Raw genomic sequence first — 14,723 nt, 5'->3', positions numbered from 1 at the left:
GGCAGTGACGGAGGGAGAAAATGGGCAGGATGACACAGACGAGAGAAAGTGACGGAGAGGAGGGAGGAGATCAGTGGGGAGACAGAGTCATGGAGATGGAAGCGGTTGTTGTTGTCATCAAAGCCTGAAGGACGTACTATAACGTTGTGGAGGTCGACGGGGTGAGCACAGAAGGATGGTTCCAAGTTTTTCCTGGAGTCAGGTTTTAGGAAGCCGCAGCCAAAAGACAAAAGAGACACAGCATTTCAACCTCATGTATGCTGTAACTGCTGTTTGTTGAAAGAAAGACAAAAACTACGGGAGGGACCATGCATTTCCTTGTTTCTTTTGATAAAAATGGAAAAAACAACTCTCTGGTGACTTGCTGCCCCCTATTTATTTTGCATTCAACAGGTGGCCAAAGTAAAATAAAATTATATATGTACTGCTATTAATTCAGGTTGTACACAGGCTTTAAGATCATTGGTTTTATGAAATATTCTTTAGATGACCCACAGATGGAAACATGTCTACTTCTTTTCAGATTGAATTAACTGCAACCATGCGCAATATTTGCTGACACACCCACAGATATTTCATTTCATCAATGCACTGCTGCCATTAAAAGCCCCATGTTTGTCTTACCTGCCTGTGCATGAGAGGAGAGGAGAGGAGAGGAGAGGAGAGGAGAGGAGAGGAGAGGAGAGGAGAGGAGAGGAGAGGAGTCTGGCACAGAGACAAGACTCATCCAATTAATCAAAGCAAGCAGTGCCACTCTAATCAGCTAAAGCCAGCTCCATGGAAGACGAGAGAGGAGGGGAGGGAGGTTAAAAGCAGCGGGGTAACAGAATGATATAAGAGGGTGAACAGACAGCAGAAAGAGGGAGGAGGTGCAACTGGAGCGAAAAGCAGAAAAATGGCACGGAAAAAGCTGTGCAGTGAACCACTACATAAAAAACACTTCATATTAAGGTGCTTTCAATAAGTGTTAGTTAATAGGTAATAAGGCCTTATAAGATGCTTATTTATATTAATATGTGTTAATAAGATTATATAAGTGTTAATAAAATCATATTTAAAATGCTAATTGTTAGATTCTAAGACATTCATAAGTACTTATAAGAGACTTATAAGTGAACTGTTTATAGACTTCTTAAGGGTGTTAGCCTATGGGTTTTGCTCCCTATTAACACAAAGTTGTTGCAGGAAAGTAGTTGCAATGTATATTTTACAACATGCAACATGTTATACAACATGTTATTTTAAATGCCGGCGATATGTTGTCCCAACGTTTCCACCACTTTTTGGACACTGACATATTAGCAACATTGCAGTGACATCATTACGTAAAGTAATGCAGACGACGTTAAACAGACATTACACAAATACAGTACAATGCCTGTTATGTTGTAATGTTTCAACAATGTAGCAGCAACAGGCCTGGAAATAACAATAATAATAATGATAATTTTAAAAAAAACATGGCTAACTGCTAAAAAGTGCATAAAAAGTCTTTATTAACCTTAAAAAGCATTGTTCATACTTTAGATCTTGTTGCCCCAAAAACCATAGTTAATTCTTCATTTTACAATAAACACATCTATGAAATATAGTCCTAGCATACATTAATGTTAATAAGCATCTTACTACCTATTAACAAATGCTTATTACACGCACCTTAATATTAAGTGTCACAGAAAAATAATGTAATATACAAAAATGGATAATATCCGTTATTTGTTCCCACTCCAACTGAAAATACATCGACACACATTCAAATCAACATATGAACTCATGATAATTGGACACAAAAGAGAAAAACATGAGAATGAGTGGTTAAGAAGAGGGAGGTACAGACTGGGCGTAGAAAGAGAGATGAAGATGTATTTACGGTCAGTTTGTGTCGCCTCCAGCATATCATGTCCCTCTATTCCCAGCTGACTGAAAACCACCAATTTATTCAATTTTTTTAAGAACCACGAAGCGCTCTTAATTGATTTAACATCTCCAGCTGTGCTTCAAAAAACAGCATTTGCCACAGTTTCTTTTATTCTCTGTTCGTTTCATTCCTACTAAAAAACGCAGCTGATGTACAGGGTCTGACAGATGCTGCAGCAGAATCCATATGCGCCTACTTTTCAGTCTCTCTGTCTTTTTTTTTTCTGACAGAGACTCACCTGGTCTCCTCTCCTCTCCTCTCCTCTCCTCTCCTCTCCTCTCCTCTCCTCTCCTCTCCTCTCCTCTCCTCTCCTCTCTCTGCACTTGATGGATGGGTAGATACTTCTAGACTGTGACACACCCTGACAGATATCAGGCCCTGAGGAGGCGTCTGGAGTGGGAGAGGAGAGTGTGTATGTGTGTTTCTTCTTACCCACTGTCCTTATACAAGAGTCACACAAACACGAGGGAGCATGCACCAGGGTGCATGTTCACATTTAAAGATCATTGTTGTTGTGAAGGTAACAAATTCTGCCCACCATACATTTATACATTTATCAAGACATGTGATAGCACAGTAATAAAATTTAGTTTACAGGTCAAAAAACATGTTTAAATGTGGAGTAGCCCTTTGATGGATGGATAAAAGAGCGGCACGATCAATGCAAAATATATTGTCTTTTTTATTCCATGCATTTTGTGAAAATATGATGCCTTTATTGCCCATAATGCAACTCAATCACTAACAGGTTGGTCTGACCACTTGGGTGTGTTATACAGCAAGCAGAGATGAGGAGTGGGCTGCAGAGGTCTGGTAACAACTCTTCTTTCTAACTCCACACCTCCAGATTTTCTTCATTTTCAAACTCACGGTCTTCAGCCTCAATCGATACAGACTCACAGTCCATCACTTGAGGCAACTTATCATCCTTCTGCAGCCTCCGGAGCCATAACTTTTGTCACATATGCTCTAGTGTTCCCAAACACCTGTTAAACCAACTTTAATGTGTAAAATCAGTTTAGTTCGCCTTTAAGAGTTTTACAGCCCTTCAACACAAAATGGCCACAATATATCTGTATTCGTGGGAGTTATTTTAAGGTGTAGATCAATACCAGTGACTCAACAGTTACTTCAGCAGGTGCTGAGATTTTTTACTTCTAAAAAAACATTTTCAAGCCTATTCTCTGATTTGGAAATAACACATCCACAGCCCAAGAAAAATATTTGCATCATGATATATTTCACAAGTATTCCTGTTGGATTTTTTTTTTTTGCTGTATTTGTTCTTCGGTCTGTCTACTTCAGACCAAACTTATCTGTGCCAGAATCTTGTCAGCGCACTCGATAAAAATCCCAAACTACTGAATACTTCTCTTTGAGTAAAAGTGTGCTGATGTGATTGGATGCGTCAGCAGGTGTCAAGGACAGACTGACATGACCCCTGCTGAAGGATGTTAAGTTAGCATGCCGAATTCCCACAAAAGGAACATCAAACAGAAAGGTAAAATGGGAGTAAAGAAATGAAGGCTGGCGTCTGGAGCATACTGCGCAGATGATGGTGTGAAAAAATGGGGCAGGAGGAAAATGAAGAGCAAGTCAAGTATAAGAGGCAAGTTGGTGAGGCATTGAAAGGGGAGGGTGACAGCGGGACGATAGATCAGATGAGACAGAGAGATGGGAGATGAACACAGGACGCACACAGTCCCTCGGAGGCTGACGGAGCAGTCCATTGACACCAACAGCCCAGAGACACGCACAAGAAATGATCTCCTTGGTCACATGATGTATGCAGTTGCTGGTAATAAGCAGAGAGCACCTGAAGCAGGTAGAGAGCAAGCGAAATAGAAAAAGACGCAAAGGCTGAGGAGGGTCCTTTGTCCTCCAGCACACAACAGACACAGAGTCACATGGACACAGCAGAGAGAAGGTAAACACAACACAAGCCTTTTGTGCTCATGCTCCACTGCTCTCTCCAGGGAACACTGGTCCCAGTCATCACTAGCACCCTGGTTACATCACATGTGTATTCACCACTGCACTCTGACATATATGTAGATTTACTGTATACTTCCATAACAGAATCAGAGATGGACAGTAGGATTTCATTAAATGTTCAGCAGAAACTGCTTATTCAAATAAAGTTAAAGTCTTTTTGTCATTTTAACAATGACAATGGAGTGTTAAAATGATGGATGACCACAGTATAATGTAATCACAGAAAGGTTCTTTGGGGTCTTTTCATGCATGACAACATAAACAACTTTAAAACTAGTCTTAAAATAAGTCTTTTTTTTAATATAACTTTACTTTCATGATACTTTGCTTAGCGCTAAGCTGTCTACTACTTCCAGCTGCTATCTGAGGCTGCAGCTGTTGCACACTGACATAATGGGAAAAAGAAAGTAAAGAAATTAACACAAAAAATCAGAAAAACTTCAAATGATGTGGGGAAATTAGGAGAGCTCCTCCTCTCAGTGTAGGAGAGTTAAGGTCAGACCCACACTGAGGCTGCCTAAATTGTGAGAATTATTGTGAATCAGTTTGTAGAGTGTATATTTGTACTTTAAAATCACAAATTACTTAAACTATACTATATTTTAATTTGCAATGAGACACTTTTTGATGCATTTGTTCCCATCTCTGAATGGACTGCAGCAAGGGAGAAAGGAGAGACATGATAAGACTGTCAGATTTTCACTGGTCTTTTCTGTTGTTTCTTCTACAAATCAATGACACAAGACAGGAAAATAGACAAGGAGCGCTTGAGGAGGAAGAGATCAACATGGATGAAGAGATTCATCTTCACCTCATCTTTATAAGGCAACACACAGGTTGAGCTACACCCTGTTTTACTTAACACAGAGTGAAACTCTGACCTGACTCTGACAGTGAGAAAGCAGCAGCTCTTAAAATAGCTTTGAGGGGGGCATTGAGGTGTTAGTCCCTTAACGCTGAGGCGGAAAACTTAGAGCACTCGCTCGAGGACAGAAAGATGGATAAATAAAGGGGTGTGCATGGAGGAGAAGAAAAGGGAAGGACAGAGCCTCCAGGGAGAAGACTGACTTTCCAGGAAAAGATGAAAAAGTGACGCAAGCACAAAGTTCTGGGCATGACGCCTGTCCACAGCGGTGTCTGCAGCACACAAGCCAATGCTTATTAAGGTCTGATTTAAGACCAGAACCTCAGAATTTTTGGCATTTTTGCTGTAAAAATGACAGGAGCGACAGTAGCTATTAATTGAATTTAAAGTGCTAGCAATTAATTTTCTTTTAACTGTTTGTTTTCTGTTTGCAAAATTGTTCATTCTCGATTGATCAGTCAACTGGCTGACTCATGTTATCAGCTCTATTCAACAATATTAAAGGGTAACGTTGGTATTTTTTAGCCTGGTGTAAGAATAAAGTGTAAGATCCCTTGGTTTAAATGGAAACAGTTGTGTTGTTCAAAGTGACCAGATTCCATTGACAAATGCAATAATTTTACCTCTCAGATAAAATCATGGATTTGGAGAATTGTGAGAATATAACATTCATAGATATTTTTTCATTGGTGTATAATCACAAAAATAAACTGCCATCATTACAGCAAACAGCTGAATGGGACTCATTCAAAACATTACTTCGGACACTACTGACTTTTTTTTTTCCAGTGCAGACTGTTTTGATGTAGCTGTTCCAGTATTGGACCGTCATCATATTGACAGTGAACAACACTGACTCAATATTAATGTGTGATGTGTCAATACGCCTGTTTGACCAATAGATTAGTGTGACAGCAACACAAATGCCCACGTGAGCAGCTCCATTGTGTGAGCACGTCGAGCGGCAGCATTATGAGCTCCAGCAGCGTCAGAGGAGACACGGAGCAGAGGTTTGATGATGAGCGCCTCTCTCATGAGAGCAGGAGAGAGAATCCAACAACAATAAAACAACACAGCACTCACGCAGCTGCACCGGATCAAACCAGTTCCTAACCCAGAATTCACCGTCAACATGTCAAACATCAAACATCACCATGCAGATCATCGGGTGGTTGCCATGCCAACAGTGAAGCTTTCATCTTGTTCCGCACTTATCCCCCAGTCCTTTTGTTTGGTCGGGCAGCTCCTCTTCACTGTATAACCTTGGTCTCCTCGGAGTGTGTGGAGTGTTTGTTAACATAAGATCTTCAGTGAAGGGTTGTGTGTGTGTGTGTGCGTATGTATGTGTGTGTGTGTGTGTCTGTGTGTGTGTGTGTGTGTGTGAAGCATAGGAGCTGAACCAAAACACAAAACAGAATGAAGAACAGCTGAAGCTCAGATCTAGGTCTTTGAAATGGGTGAAAGACAAGAGAGAGAAAATGTGTGTTTGTACATCACTCTTAGAAATAAAGGTGCTAACAAGAACCATAAAGGGTGCCAAAAGAAGCCACCATGGGGGTTCTACTGAGACCATTATTATAATCCAATGCTTTTTCTACCAAGAACCTGTTGTACACGCCAAGGGTTTTATCTAGAACCAACCATCTTCCCAAGAGCCCCTTTATATTATGTTACAAAGAACCTCTTTCTTCCAAAAAGGGTTCTTGATGGAATCTTAAGTCTTACAAAGAACCCTTGATAAACCTTTCTTCCTCAGAAGTAAATGGCTCTGGGTGGAACCTCAGCCCTCTAGGAAGAACCTATTTGGAACCATTTTATTCTAAGGGTGTAGGAAACACCATCTCAAGGATGAAAGAATGCCTGATCAATTAATAACTTCTAATTATAGTTGTCAACATCAATACACTCTCTCCTGATAACTCCAGCGGTCGACTCCGATCTTCTCTGTGAGTGCAGAGACATAAACATGCTCGTTTTCATCATTACAAGCTGCTGATTTGCTCAAGTAGTGCCATGTGGGCTTTAATGCTCCACTTCGATAAATATCGATGTCTGGCGCCGCCTAACCCAATTTGACAGTTTAGAGATCAAAAGGTGGATGAACGCACAGTCCTGACTGCACACACACAAACACACAGACATCCAGATATATTAAGCAATTTATAATCTGTGCAAAAGCTGCTTGACAGCCCACAAACAGCCGGAGGGTTTGGTATTAGTCATAATCCGCCCAATTACATGATGAATGGATGATGGAGGGAGGGAGATGTGGGGGGGCAGAGACGGAGAAAGACAGAAAAACATCAACTGTGAGTGTGTTTACTGACAGATATCAATATTAGAAATGTTGTTTTGCTTTCGTCCTGTGTGACCACCGGCAGTAAGTGGCCCATGATACTTTTATTAGAGCTGTTAGACAGAATTGTGAGAGTGCAGGGAATAAAGTTCAGTGTGTGTGATCATGATAATAACCTGTGGCTAATAAGACAAGAAAACAGATAAATATAATATTTGGAATTAGTATCCATAGATAAGAAAAAAAACAAAGAATTATATATTTACACTTATGTTTGCACACAGTATTTGCCCCGGATATCTCCGTCTAGTCTTGGGAAAGCAGTGCTGCCAGCCAGACCGGCCATCATTAGAAAATTCTAGGCCATTGAAAGCAGCTGAAAATATCTAACCCATCTATTTTCCCCCCATTTTTTTTGACAGTGATGTGCCACACAATGGAGGCATCAGCACAGAGACTGAGCAGAATTAGCATATTAGTTACATGATCACACAAAGTCAGCAGTACTGGTGGAAAGTGAGAGCCAGGCGACACTTTTCTGAACTGTCAGCAGGAGAAAAGCTACAGAACGCCTGTGAAACAGTTATTAGATTGTATCATCTAAGATGATTAAAGATGAGAAAAACACAGAAATTCACTTGTAATAGGTGAGTAACCAACTTAAAGTAAATAAAACATGAATAAATACAACAGTATTGCTTTAGCATACACTTTAGCTGCATGATAAACTAGGTGGCTATAGTGCAAAAGGCCAATACTGTACATAGTCATCTAACATAGGAAACAGCATCCATGTTTACATCCAAATGCCTCTCAACTTTAATTGAATTGGGAGTAAACTGTCTAAGAAAATGAAAATGACTGCATTTCCAACCACTACATTATGAGATTAGTATCAATTGTTTCAGTGAGATAAGCAGTAGGTTGGTTTTTCTCACATTTTCTGCAGTTCTCACTACTAAACGCAGCTGTGGCATGATGTTTTGCCACTGAATCTAACTGAGGGGGCGTGTTCTGGTGGGAAAGTGATATCAGCGCATACCCTCTATTCTCCAATCACAAAAACATTATACCATGTCAGAAGAGGGGAGCAAAACAGGAGTTTCCATCAACTTTTTCTAAAGCGATATTTCAAAATGTGCATAAAAATGCACACACTCTTCATAACACAAGTGTCACACTGTGTATGTCTAGAAGATAAGATCTCAGGATGCATAGATCACATCTGAATCCTCTGTAGTAATGGAGGGCTGAAGGGCACAGTGTATGGCTCACAACAACGTCATTCATAATAAGGTTTGTGTTATTCTGTATTTTGCTATTGTCAACAAATCCCATGAAAAGCTCAAAATCAACTATGTGTTACACCATTTCTGCCTGATCTGTGGCGCTCCCATTGGATTCTGGTGGAAAAAGGGGCACATAAAGTTGTTTTTGGAAGTAATTTCTCAAAAGAGTGAAGCACTGTAGTTTTATGCAAAGATCATTCAAACATAGGAAAATTGTACATTTCATGAGTTGTGCATCAATACACACTTGGTGCGCAAGTAGTGAATGTAACAGCAGCAGTTTTTAACAGTGGAGCTCTACTGCATATCACACTTTGCTTACACAGACGATACTTGTAGAATTTATTATTGGTTTTGGTTTGCTGATGGTGAAGTGCCGGCACTTTCTGTTAACCTACACTTAAATTGCACTGCACCTCATACACTTAATTTGCTTCCATACTGAGTGCAGTGTGTGCGCAGTAAGTGTGTATTCAGTGTGTATGTCAAATCTCTGTGTGTGATCTGGTAAACAAAGACTTCCTCCTTTCTCTCTAACGTTCACTTCCTGTTTGGCGAGATAGCCGCAATAAGAGGAAAGCGCCACCCACTATTCTCTCACACACAGATGTATCTTCAGCAGTTGAGGAGTGAGTGCTTTATCAGGGAACTTTTATTAAATTCTAAGTCAAAGATCTGAATCATCAGTTGGACACCCCTCAGCTGACCGAGGGTTCTGCCAGTCAGATTATAATAACAGGATTAAACATATAGACGCTTATGAAATTGCACAAGGGAATCATAAATATATGTTTGTATTAGCTGGCACACTTTCTTCTGACAACATGCACTCATAAGAGAAGGTGAAACAAGTTGTTAAACATGTTTCAGCTCTTGTTTTTTAGCTGCATCACTGCACACAAAGCAATCCAACAACATGGCAGGCTTCAAGCTTTATGATACGAGTCTCAAAATCACCTCAGTAGTAAAACTAACTGTTATGCAAGCGCAGAGGAGTGATAGAAAACAGACTGCAGGAGACGTGCTGTCAGCCACTGCAGCCATCCCAGCGCACCACAGAGCAGTGAGAAGCTCCGTAGTGCGCTGGGATTTTATACCTGCACTTTGAACGGAAAATACTTTTTCTTTTTCTGACTGTGGATGTTTTTGCATCACAGATGGTGAAGAAGGGCATTAAAACATGAGTCCTACAGGTAAAACATAATCATGTGGGCTGATGAAAGAATTTCGTGAGGTGCTGAACTGAAAAAATGAACAAATCTTACAAAATATTTGCTAGGGCTGCACAATACAGTAAAAAAAAAAAAATCATTTTGTGATTATTTTGATTGAAATTGCAGTTGCAATATGCTATATGATTAGTGGGACAGATAATTTTTGCATTACAATTTTCATTTTTACTGGAAAACAAAATCAAAATCGTGATGATGTGATGTTTGTTGGGATCCGCTTCGGAAAAAATATTTTTTCTTTCATCTGAAGAAAGAAGACTGAGGCATCTATGCAGCACTACCACACTTCATTATGGAATTTTCTCACACTTCTCCTTTTTCAAAAAATTGCGATTTGATTCTGGTTCTGCAGTTTGCACTTGACCATATTGCGGTTTCGATAATATTGCGATTAATTGTGCAGCCCTAATGTTCGTATTGAACAGGCAAATCTAATTTAACTGACTTTCTGAGTAGGGTAAAGCCCTTTTAAATTCATATCCTGCTGAACAGCTCATCAATAAGTGCACACACACGCAAGCACCCACCCACACACACACACACACACACACACACACACACACACACACACACACACACACACACACAGAGCACAGACAGCCATGGCAGTGTCAGAAGCCATTAGTTGTGACACTTGCGGCTGCCCGTCACAGTGACAGGCGCCGATGGCTACTCCACTGGCTTTTCCATTTAAATAGAGTGTTGTGTAGGATAATGTGCATGTAGAGAGTACATGTGTGAATACATTCATGCATGCGTGTGTGTGTGTGTGTGTGTGTGTGTACTTCCCTTGCACATGACAGTAATGCTGCATGTCTGTTATCTTACACTTCACATCACTTCAGATTACATTTGCATTTACTTCACCAGAATTCTGACCACAGATAAACTACATGGACAAAAGCATGAAGCCACTAATAAGTGATGGTTGAACAAGTGATGTTTGCGACTTGGCTGCAGGACTTTGCTCACATTCAGCCACAAAAGCATCATTGAAGTCGAGCTCTGATATTGGGTAACAATTCTGCATTCCAGTCCAAGTCTGAGGTCCTCCAGACTTTTCCAGGTGTGCAACAAAAAGAAAAACAACGTGACAAACTGACGGTACTTTGTCACATGTACATACAATTGAACTTTCAGGCACTTTTATAGTTGGAAACATATCTAAATATTCTATTGCTATATGACAGCATACATTATTTTAATGAAATACAAGCAAATATGCTTTTAACGGTTTACCACTTTCACTGTGCACTTCTATGGGGGCTGTCATTGTTGTGTGACGTCAGACAACTGCTTCCTCATGAGGTCAGTAATAAGTAGGAACTCTGACTTCGAGATGTCGTTCCATTGTACTTCTGCTAGCATGAGGTCAGAACTTTTCGAGTTGTGAGTTGTCTGGAACGCAGCATAAGGCCTGGCTTCTAGGTGTTGTGACTCATCCCACAGGTGTTGAATGGGCTTTAGGTCAGAGCTTTGTGCAGGTCGGTCAAGTTGCTCAACACCTAACCACCACTTTGTGAACATTTGCTTTGGGCATGGGGACACTGTCATGTTGAAACAGGAAAGGGTCTTTCCTAAACTGTTGCCACAAAGTTGTCTGCGAAGATTCTCAGTCATCCAGGTCATGGTCTTTGCTATGAGCTGTTGTAGGCAAACAGACTTTGCTTGAGTTTCTTAAAGATGTTTCACTGCTCTTCCAAGAGGCTTCTTTACTCTTTACATATTGGCACACAGTTGGAAGCACACCAGTGTCTAAAATATCACTGTATGTTGTAGCATGAACCAACCGCTGTTTTTGTGTTCTACACAGCCTGCAATCAACTAAAGACTGCTTAAATGTCATTGGTCAGTAAAACTCGGACAACCAGAACACATCCAATATCAAAATCCTCTCCCATGCCAACAGATCCTCATTCATATGCAGATATCTGTTTATGGAGGTTAAAACACAACAGACCAATTCCTGTTGGGGGCTAACATCATGCAAGGATCTGCCCTCAGCCTTAAATCAAGAGACACATTGGATTTAAATGGACCTTTGAGGACAAGCCAATGAAATTTTAAAAATGAAAGTGGAAGCGCTATAAGACATTTACCAATTCAGTTTGATATTTAAAAGAGGAAGTTGAGTTCTAACAACAATGGGATGGAACTTTGCCTCTCAAAACAACACATATATCTTATTGTAACAGCTGATCACCTATCTTTTACCTCCAGGCTTCCTTATTACACTTAACACTGTTTTATCTGGCTCAGGTTTGTATCAGTTGACAACCTGAGTAGGAGGAATACCGCTGGTAGCTACCTCTAGCACCAATGCTGGGGATATAACAAAATACTTATTTTTTTAACAAGCAATTAAAGCATTAGTTTTGCAGTTCAGTCTGTTATTTAGTTACATTTTCAAACAGTCCGTCTGTTACCGTAACAATTTTACATTTTCAACTTTTGCATTTTCACCACTACAAGAAGTATTGGCGCCTACATCTGTCACTAAAGGAGACTGAGGGTGACTTTTTTCATTTGAGACAGACACAGCCTACGGTCTTGGCTGCAGTTGCAGAGCATCTCAAGTCAGGTCTCGATGTATAACAAATTTTACATGATCAAATCTTTCTTCAAGCCAGTACTCAAACACCACCCAAACCAATGCACCTCTGGAGAGGCTTTTTAGCCTGTTAAGTCTTGTCACTTTACTTTGCAGTCAGACAGTTTTTTCAGATGGGAAATTGCTGTTATGTCAGCCTAGTATTGCTCTCTCAAAACCAGCCAAACTCCATAGTCAAAATCTTTAATGTTACATTGTAGAACACAGAAGTTGCTTGTCTACAGCTGTACATTACATTATTATGTATGTATCTTGTCCAGCTGTCCAGAGATCAAGACTGTAGCAACTCCTGTGTTCTGTGAGGTAAAACTACTCGTTTGTCTGGTTTTGGTTGGTTTGGCGAGAATGATGTTTGGCTTATGTGATACTGTGGTACTTTACCGTCAGAAAAGCCTGTCGGATGGCAAAGTAAAGTAGTGAAAATATCATTTCAATCAATTTTTTAGTTGCACCTTTTTAAGTGGCTAAAATACATTTTGCAACTCAGCCTGTCCACAGCAGTTGATTGCTTAGCTTCCATGCTGGTGCCCAAGTCAGTACCTCAGTCGGTTAGATTAAGGTTCAAAATGGTTCCTAGACTGAAATAACTACAATGAAAGACATGGTCATATTACCATGTGCACTGTCCCAGACATGACCAACGTAACTTGAGTCCATCTGGGCTTAAAGTTAACAAATCAATGCCACTGACACACTGGTCCAAACCATGAAGGGAGGAACGTCAGGGTCGACTGCTGACTCAGGCAAGACGCCCCCAAGCTGAATTATTTTAACTTTGAGAAACTTGAAAGTTCACAGCCTGCAGCACAACACGTGTAAACATAGCCACAAGGTAGGAACACACCCTGTCACATCTTCAGCTTGCACACTGATGTTTTCTTCGTTATATTTTTGCCTTTTTCTGTGAATCTCCAGTGTGCCATCCAGCCCCCTTCTTTTTTATTCTCAAACAATAACTTATTCAGATGGTTCAGCTGCCACTGTTTGCTTTTACCCTCACAGCAATTTGTCTAATTAAGCTTAAGTAGAGTATTCCCTTTGGAGTTGCTGACACAAGCCCCCTTTCATCTACAAACACACCGCAGTGTGGGACACACATGTTGGTGTAAAGGATTAAAGTCATAAATTCAGCATGTGAAAATGCAAACATGTATACAAACACGTCTTTGCATTCAGACAGATGACATGAAGGGGATTTGGGGCTGAGTGAAGAGAAGCCGAGATGAAGGAGACACAATTAAGTGAGACGGGGAGCAGCCATTCAAGGCCATGGATCAATTCCAGCACTGCCACCTCCCACACACACACACACAAACACACACACACACACAAGGTCAAAGGAGGAGACGTCTTACCTTGAGATTTTAGAGGCATTCAATCTCCTCTTGCAACACAACCTGCACACACTGAACACCACAGCCATGGATCATGGTGCCGACATGCCTAGAAACACAGAGACAGGGAGATACATTTGTTTAACAGGTAACTTACAACTGGATCATATCAGAATAAAGATTAGAGCATCAGAGTCAATAACTAAAAGAATGAAAAGCAACTTTATGCGGATTGTTTAGAGGAGTGGTTTGAAAAGTGGCCCCTGAATCAGCATGCATGATCTCCCCTGGAAGGGCGTTTCAAAGTCTGGTTGCTCTAACAGCAAATTCACAGTCACCTTTAGTTTTTAGCCACAACTTTAAAATGCATAAAAGGATTTTCAAAGATATAAGGAGGTGCAAAACCAGATAGACCCTTAAAAGTGATGAAAAGTATTTTAAAAACAATTCTACAAAAACCTAAAATATGCAGAACCTGGTCACATTATTTGGAACCAGTTAAAGAAATGGAGAGACTTTTAGGAGAGACGTGTACAGTTGCAATAGTTGAGACGTGATGCAATGAATGTATGAATATTCCCTTATCTATAAAAATGGGACTAGACAAACTTTTTTACATGTAGATCAGTGTTGAATATCCCACCATGATCTCTGACAAGGGGCTTTAAATTGGAAGCCAGTGGACCAAGGCTTTCGGTATCAATAACAGTTCAAGAAATGTGTAGGTTTATACCATTAATCATAAGTGCTTCATTAAATAAACGGTGAAACATGTTACAGTAAAAATAATTACATACCGTTGTCCAAAAAAAAAATCGATATAAAACATTTTTGCTGAAACAAAACATTAAAGTTCTGGTGTTTTGTGCAAGTGCCATTGTGGGCTCATGTTTTTACACTTCATGATGGATCATGATCATGATCCCACTGATGTGCAAACCAGCTGTCAATGACTGTCCGTACTTTCTGAAGCACTGGTGACGATTGAAGCTGCGGACGTTATCAGTTACGTGATATTCTTCATTCGACACAAACTCTGGTACAATGTATTGAGGCAGTGCACTTCACAGGAGTGAAACAAGTTTTGGGGCTTGGTATCATCAACCCACCTCTAGATTTAACCACTGCTGGAAACATTAGGTGGAATGTAAGTACTAGGGTTGTCACAATATCAGGTTTTCAT

General features: G+C 40.3%; 1 protein-coding gene across 1 annotated transcript in view; it reads right to left on the bottom strand.

Annotated features, from left to right (window-relative positions):
- The window catches only part of tex2 (testis expressed 2), a 40,701-nt gene that overhangs the window by 23,001 nt on the left and 2,977 nt on the right, over positions 1-14,723 (bottom strand). The window contains exon 2 of the mRNA XM_084743813.1: positions 13,562-13,649. The gene's annotated coding sequence lies outside the window, so the exon portion shown is untranslated. The remainder of the gene's footprint in view (positions 1-13,561; positions 13,650-14,723) is intronic.

Source organism: Lutjanus erythropterus, chromosome 19 (assembly GCF_056507025.1).
Source record: "Lutjanus erythropterus isolate fLutEry1 chromosome 19, fLutEry1.hap2, whole genome shotgun sequence".
NCBI lineage: Eukaryota > Metazoa > Chordata > Actinopteri > Lutjaniformes > Lutjanidae > Lutjanus > Lutjanus erythropterus.
Note: the sequence above shows the minus strand (reverse complement) of the source record. Positions and strands in the feature narration are given on the sequence as shown.